The sequence below is a fragment of the Lactuca sativa genome, chromosome 6 (genome assembly GCF_002870075.4).
Source record: "Lactuca sativa cultivar Salinas chromosome 6, Lsat_Salinas_v11, whole genome shotgun sequence".
Classification (NCBI taxonomy): Eukaryota; Viridiplantae; Streptophyta; class Magnoliopsida; order Asterales; family Asteraceae; genus Lactuca; species Lactuca sativa.
Genome location: NC_056628.2, coordinates 60,993,594 through 61,001,955, shown reverse-complemented (window position 1 = coordinate 61,001,955; position 8,362 = coordinate 60,993,594).

Genomic DNA, 8,362 nt, shown 5'->3' with positions numbered 1-8,362 from the left:
GATATCTTAATAAGAATTATAAAGTAAAAATCATTGTGTTATAAATAACAAGTTCTATATGCAAAATACTTTTGACTTAAATTTTTTTTTAAATCAAACTCATCTTTGACATTGTTATCTTTATTATGTAAATGACATTCACATATTCCAACTTCAAGAAAGGGATCCTTGAAGGCAAATAATGTAATTTATTTGACATATGTAAATCTTATTTATATACAAAATATTTCTAATGATATTTTCACTAAGTAGTACAAAAAAACAATTATTAAGGAACTATACACTATGGTGTATGATTTCTTTTCTAATGAATGTCTAAGATGTATCATAAGATACCAAACCAACTTTACTAACAACTATAGTAGTTATAAATTATATTTTACATGTTAAAATATAATTGTGAAATCTTTGTTGAAGGTTTCAAATATAAAGTTAAAATAAAAACCAGTAAGAACTATCTAAGGCCTTAATGATAATAAAGGATGAATTAAATCTTACTTGGTATGATTTACTTTCTAATCGATAGAAATATCCTCCTTTTATTTCCTTGGGATATCACCTAGAACACTATCGATTGTACGTTGAGTAGAAACATCAACTAACTAGTAGATATAACATTTTCTTCATAAGATTTTTTATGGATAGGTTCCATCCCTATCTTATTAAATGTTTTATGGGTTTAAAGCCTATATTGGACTAAGGCTTTTAAACCCAAAATATACTAGATACATAATTGTATAATACTATAAATGTGGCTTAATTATTATATACAAACCCACCAAGAATAAGTTCTCTTATTTCCTCTGACAGTTAAGTTAGTAGAAAGCAAGCTACTAATGACAAAGCAAGTGGGAGGTACATAGAACTTGAAGTAGCTCAAGAACTATAATCTCATGTAGTAATAGGCGGCACTAGTTTTAACAAGGGATTGTTAAACTTGGATAATAGCTATTCATAAACATAAATTGTTTGCATTAGTGGTAGAAATCATCTATTACTTGAGAAATACGGAATCTCTCATTGATGAGCTTTTATTAATGGTTTATAGCAAATCTATCAAATACTAAGATGCTATGTCATATCTCGAATCAGTTTAATGACTTAGAGTCATAAACATGAAATGTAATCCATGTATGATAATCAAGTATGGTCTTGATTGAACTTCCTCCCTACAACAAGGCTACAAGGAGTAAGTGATTCTTCTATAAAAAATACATTACATGGATAACTATACACATTTAAAGCAAGACTTGTTATAAAATGATTTTATCATACTCATGTGATTGATTGTGGTTCTTACCATACTCATAACATTGACTGCGATCAAACCTTTTCACAAGTAGCTATGATTAGATCAACAAGGATATTGTTTACTATAAATTCATATTCTCAATATGAGATATAGCAAATAGATTTCAAGAAAGATCCCTTTTCTTAATAGACATTTACTAGAAGATATCTATATAGATTAGCCTGGATGTTTTCTTAATCCATGTTATCCTAACAAACTGTGTAAAGCTTGAGATCCACTTGTGGATATAAAGCAAACATATGAATGTTGCAATCATCATTTTAATATGAAACCACAAGGTATGCTTTTATATCAAAATGAATGGAACATGTGTGTTTACTAATAACTAGTAGGAACATAGTAGCATTCCTAATATTGTATGTGTGAGGCATACTTAATCATGAGAAATTGCATTCTGACCATGCCAAGGGTTTTCACCTTGACTTGGAATGTTTTTCTAAAATGAAAGACTTAGGAAGGACAGGATACATTCTTGGAATGTAAAATATGTAGAGATAGATAAAATGAGTGTTAAAAGTTTTATATGCTTTTGCATATATTAACGATATCTTAAAAGAGATCAAGATAGTAGATTCCTTTGAAGGAACCTATACATTGTCACATGGAACTGATTTTGAGCAAACCTCGAAAGGACCTAGCTCATAGGTTAGAACTAGCTCACATGGTTTTTATTCGATTTGCTTGGCAAATAAATCAATCATTTATGTCATATTATGCATAAGACATGTTATATGATCATATTATGAGCATATCATAATAAACCAATTTAATACATGGTTAAGTCATCAGATGACTATAGGAACATTTTATGAGTACTTTACAAGAACTAAGAGAATATATATATATATATATATATATATATATATATATATATATATATAAGACAATTAGTTAGAATAAAAAAGATTTATGTAAAGAGCTACACAAGATTCTAATTTCTAAACAAATGTATATAATTATAAATTATGATTGGATTATGAATTCATTGAGGGATGAAGAGTAAGTTTAGTTGGAATGAAGTCCAAGAAAAACAAAATGATACATTGTACTACAAAATAAGAGTACACTACTTTAGAAGTTTAAATCTTATACGATTGGATGAATTAGGTCATTGAAAATCAATGATGACCTCTGTCATTCAAGGATCACATAGAAATCTTTGTAACTTCTAGACTATACTTAATCAATATAAGAGACTCTATGTCCCGAAAGAACACCAATCATATACTCCAAGATATTTAACTATACATAGATTAAATTCAAATATGGAGATGATAGTATTTGCAGAATTCATCCATATTAAGTTTAGTCAAACCCATTAATAAAGTCCTTTTTCTGAGCTAAGTATAAATGGTCACACTTCAGTTGTGAGACTTTATTATTATAGAAATGGGATTTTGATTTGGATTTAGTATTTGGATATTGGAACATTGTAACAACAACTATTATATAATGTTTTGATATATTGAGATATGATCATAACATCAATACTTGTTGTGTTCTATATTAACATGTTTAATCCATGAATAATCTAATTCTTCTAAAAGTTCATAGTCGGTTATAAATGGGGGAGAAATTATGAAGTAAGACCAATATGAATTGGATTGGTTGACTTTCACCGGATAAAGGTAGGCAATGGGTTGTAACCAAGTTTCATAGGTACTTGTTAGAGAACTAGTATTGAACTGACCCACATCAAGATCATGTCATGGATTGTTATCATTAATGATACTTGATTAAAAGGTAGTACCTTTATATTCTTAACACCTAAGATACATAGTGGGACTTAAGTGTAGGGAGTACTGTGCTTTGATATGGTCAAATGATGGTCCTTAAACGGGCAGTTATAAAAGCCATTTTCAAGTATGGTATGAACTGTGCAAGAGGTTTACATAGTCAAGATGGGATTTGTTCCTCTTATGTGTTGAGAGTTAGACATCTAAGACGCCTTACCAAAAGTTGAACACCAAATGAGATTGATTGCGCTCTATATCCTATGTTCAACATGATGTATGTGACAAAGGGTTAACTGATAAACTTACCTTATACACCAATTCTAGCTTGGAGCTTTTTCAAAATTGGGCATTGATAGAATGGCATAAACTCGTATGTTGATTGGGGCAGTGAAATGTTGCTAGACATTTATCACTGTCTATATTAGTCCAATATGAACATTGCATAAGTGGGAGATTAAAAGGTCTTGTATGCTCAAGAATCATATTAAAGTGATATTGCTAATTAACATATGATACTAAAGGGTCACACTAACAACTTGATACAATTGATTATTTATTAGAAATTGATTTTAATAAATATTCAATAAACTCTTATAATTAAATTGGAAATTATTTATTTCTAGGAAATAATAATTTTCATTAGCAAGTAACACATTATTTCATATTGTGTGAATTAATGAGTCATGTATAGCTTTTTAGACTAGTTGAAACATTTGTCTTTGTCCTAAAGACAAAGTTTATATTTTATAAACTTAGAGTTTATAAAATTTAAACAATTCCTATTCCTTTTTTGAGGCAGAGGGAATGGGTTTTTTTTTGACTTACTTAATCAAAAGTAATGTTCTCTAGCTAGTAGAAGCATGGTTGCTTAATGGTTAAAGACTCATGTATAAGAAGCATGGGAGACATTCTAGCTAGTAGAAGCATGGTTGCTTAATGGTTAAACACCCATGTGTATTGTGCATCCTATATAAATAAAAGAAAGGCTTTCATTTGTTTTGTTCTTAAGATACAAAAACCGTAACATGCATCTTATGATGCACGTTCTCTCACTTTTGATTATCTCTAGAAGATATTACTTGCTTTTATACTCTCTAGAAGTTTATACTTTAGTTATGAACTTCAAGCTTAGGTGTTCAAGTTTTAGACTTGCATCTACATCAAGTTGGCTTCTTGGTGGTGTCTCTAAAGTTAATCATTCTTCATCAAATTCTAAGCCTCCCAAGAGGATCCAAAGAACTATAATGGCTGTTATTTCTTCTTCTTTATCTTTGTTTGTGTTTGTTTTCTTTCCAAACTTTGCAAGAGGATCCTTGTTGGGTTTAACTTATGTTATTCAAAATATTATAAGTCTTCCATTGCTAAATATTATGTTTTCGAAACTAGTTTTTGAATAAAAACCCAACAACCTGAACATGAGACAGAGGAGGTCATTGAATGTAGTGAAAGATTATGACTGTGAGATTTTGTATCGCCTAGGAAAGGCCAATATGGTGGCTGACGTCTTGAGCTAGAGGACGGTCAGTACCCTGATTCAGGATGTGTGTTTGAAGATGACCGTGATGACCCCAGTCTTGGAAACAATCAAATACACATAGTCGGAGGCCATAAAGGAAGAGAACCGAAAGAGGGAGTGGGTAATCGGTTAGGTTTCAGCCTTTGATATTGACGGAAAGAGATATTGACTCTTGATGGAAGGTTTTGGGTATCGTATATGGGCATGGCTCAATCGGTTTTGATGGAGGATCCCTAAAATTCGAGATTATCCATTCATTTAGGGGCAACCAAGATGTGTCTTGACCTGGAGAATAGTTATTGGTGATCTTGTATGAAGAGGGATGCGTTCAGGTTTGAAAAGTGATGCCTGACCTGTCCGAAGGTCAAGGATGAGCACCAACACCCTCACAGAAAGTTGCAACCTTTGGAGGTTCCACTTTGGAAGTTGGAGTATATCACAATGGATTGCATTACAAAATTACCAAAGACTGCAAGAGTATTTGATGTTATTTGGGTGATAGTTGGCCTCTTGATGAAGAGTGCTCACTTATTAGCCATGAGTGAGAGCTCTTCTGTCGAGACGCTAGATGAGATTTATGTTTGAGAGGTGGTGGCTCGGCATGGGGTGACGACCTCTATTGTATCGGATCAGGATGTTCATTTTACATCCATATTTTGGAAGAGCTTTCACGAAGAATTGGGCACCCAATTGCATTTCAGTACCGCCTACCATCCACAGAGTGACGGGCAGAGCGAGTGGACTATTCAGACGCTTAAGGATATGTTACGTTCCTGCATCTTTGATTTTGGTGGGAGATGGGACACCTGCCTCCCTTTGTTGGAGTTTTCTTATAATAATGGTCATCATGGCAGCATTGGCATGCCTCCCTTTGAGCTTCTGTATGGGAGGAGGTTTCAAACTCTTATTTGTTGGGGGTAAGGACGGAAAGAGAGTCATATGGAGCACTGAGATAGTGCTCAAGACAACCAAGCTTATTTAGCAAGTCAGATAAAGATTATTGATGGCCCAGAGCCGCCAAAAGAGCTATGCAGACTGATGACGCTCTGAGTTGGAGTTTCAGGTTGAAGATTTGGTGCTCTTGAAGGTATCACCACGGAAGGGAGTTATCCGATTTAGGAAGCGCAGAAACCTGGGCCCTACGTTTATTAGCCCTTTCAGAGTGTTAGCGAGTGGGGAAGGTGGCGTAATGGTTAGAGCTTCCTGAAGAGTTGAGCCAGATACACAACAACTTCCATGATTCCTAGTTGAGGAAGTGTATAGCAGATGAGACAATTGTGGTTACATTGGAGGACATTTAGGTTGATGGTCTCCTGAATTACATTGACAGGCCAGTGGCGATTCTAGATCGAAAAGTGAAAACCTTGAGGAACAAGGTAGTGAAATTGGTTAAAGTTCAGTAGCAGCATCAGAGAGGCTCTTAGTGGACTTGGGAGCCTGGGGATGAGATAGAGGAGCATTATCTGGATCTGTTCGCAGAGGTTGACTTCGAGGACGAACTCCAATTCTAGTGGGGGGAATTGTAACACCCGTTTCTAGGTAATTTCCTTTTTCAGTCCTTATGTTTTAAAAATATTGGATAAATGTCATCATGTGGGGCGTACAAAGTTGTACGTCGGGTGTAAGTCATATTTTTGGGCATGTCAATATTTAAGTATGTTGGACATACTTGTGTTGTCTCCAAAACCTTAATCCTTAGGGTGTGACCACTATTTAAGCAACATAAACCCTCTTGGACCTTCTCATGGCCAGCCTCCATATTCTCCAAACCCTAAAATCGAACCCTAGCTTGTGTATGAGAGTATTGAAGATTTAAAAGTGATTCTTGTAGCCATGTAAAGGCTGAAAGTAGAGACTTTATGGTTTAAGACATTTATAAAGGAGTGTTGAGATTCGCTTACGTAAGTTGAGCGTACGCCTGGCTACGCCCAACATATCCAGATTTGAGCATGTACCTCCTGCTTTGTGTTCTATTCCCTGTTTAGTGTGAGTACGCCGCACATCTTGGTCATGGGTGACCATTGAATTGTGTTTACTTTCATTGACTATGACCACTTGTGTCATAGATGGATTATGAGCGGTTTTTGATGGGTTTTGAGCATTCTAACACTTCCTAAGTATACATGCAACCCTAATAACCTTGGATCTATGTTTGTCTAATTATCATGCAAAGTTGAATTCCAAGGTTATATTCCTATCTAGCATACATGGGGAACAATTTTTAACTTGAATGAAATATAGAATAACTTACCTTGTTGTTGCTTATGTTCCTTGAAACCTTGTGAGCCTAGCACCCCAAGTGTGATGCCTCAAATGCTTCACACAACACCAAATGCTCTTGGAAAGACTTTTGAGAGAATACACACTTCTTGAAAATGGCCTAGCCCTTTAGTTTCTTATGTGTAGCCGATTTTGGTGGAGAATAGGATTCTTATATAATGTTGACACATCTAGGGTTACACCATGTAAACCTTAATGTGTCATGACTCTTCATTTCCATGACCCATGGGTTTGTAACTCCCATGGAGCATCCTACGGGTGGAACCCAACTTGATAATCCATGGAGCCTCTTAGCCCACTATACAAGATATGAATGATTTACATAATCAACCGATATATTTAATTAGTTATCCTTTGATCACTTAATTAATTCTTGATCAAACTAATCAAATAATATTATTAATATATTAGAACTTATAATATATTAATAATCTCCAAGTGTTATTTCTCTCATTTAGTCTATCCAATTGCATGGTGCCATGCAACCCAAATGGACCATGCCGGGTCGGGTCAAGTACTGACCCGAAATAGTTATGGACTTAGACACCTTATCCAACAGTCTCCCACTTGGATAAGTCTAATAACTATAACTCCAGTACTTCAGGAACTGACCGGAAATTGTAGCTCTTTCAAGGTCTCTCGGAACTGAGAAGATGTGATACGCCATTTAAGATAAGTGATCATATAATCCTCTGTTCTAGATATCAGCCGGACAAATACATGGAACAATGTCTTACTTATTGTCGAGCAGTTTGTTTCCCGATTTCTGATTTGTTTGACAAAGAACTTAATTGAACACATCAACTTAGTTCTGACCGGGCCCGGTACATAGGTCAAAACAAAATCATCGAGGGGCCCAAATATCAGCTTCTAATCCAAGAAGGAACAGATAAAATTTGACTCATATGTTTTTTCTACCACTCATTGAATTATACACAAAAGCACGTTTTATAACATCGAGTTACCAATGTGTTTTCGTACAATCAATGCATAACCAACTTGTAAGTAACAAATCATATCTCTAGGTTTGAAGACTTATATGATATTACCGTCTCACGATCACTCGAAATAGAATTCCATGAAGTGATTCCAGTGACCGTGGGATGAGTCCAATGCTCAGAACTTATGAGCACTCATGATTGTTGTAGCCTTTTCCAACACCTTAGACCTCTGCAACCAATCATGACAGTCTTGATTCATACCTACTTCCGACATATGACCGACTGTGGAGGTTTGAATAATATGTTATACCAAACAAAATTATTCTGGACGTCAAAACATGCAAAAGAAATATAGTAAACGATCGACAAGAGATAGCAACACTTTACTCATAAATAAAACACCTTTTATTCATCATCTAATGTCAATTACACTTTACCAATTTCGAGGTTATCTAACTACTAAATCTAATATCATCCTTCAGCCCTATGCTCCGAGCATGCTGGAGATGCTTAACCCAAGTCAGTCCCTTCGTGAGGGGATCTGCTGGGTTCACATTCGATGATACGATGTATGATA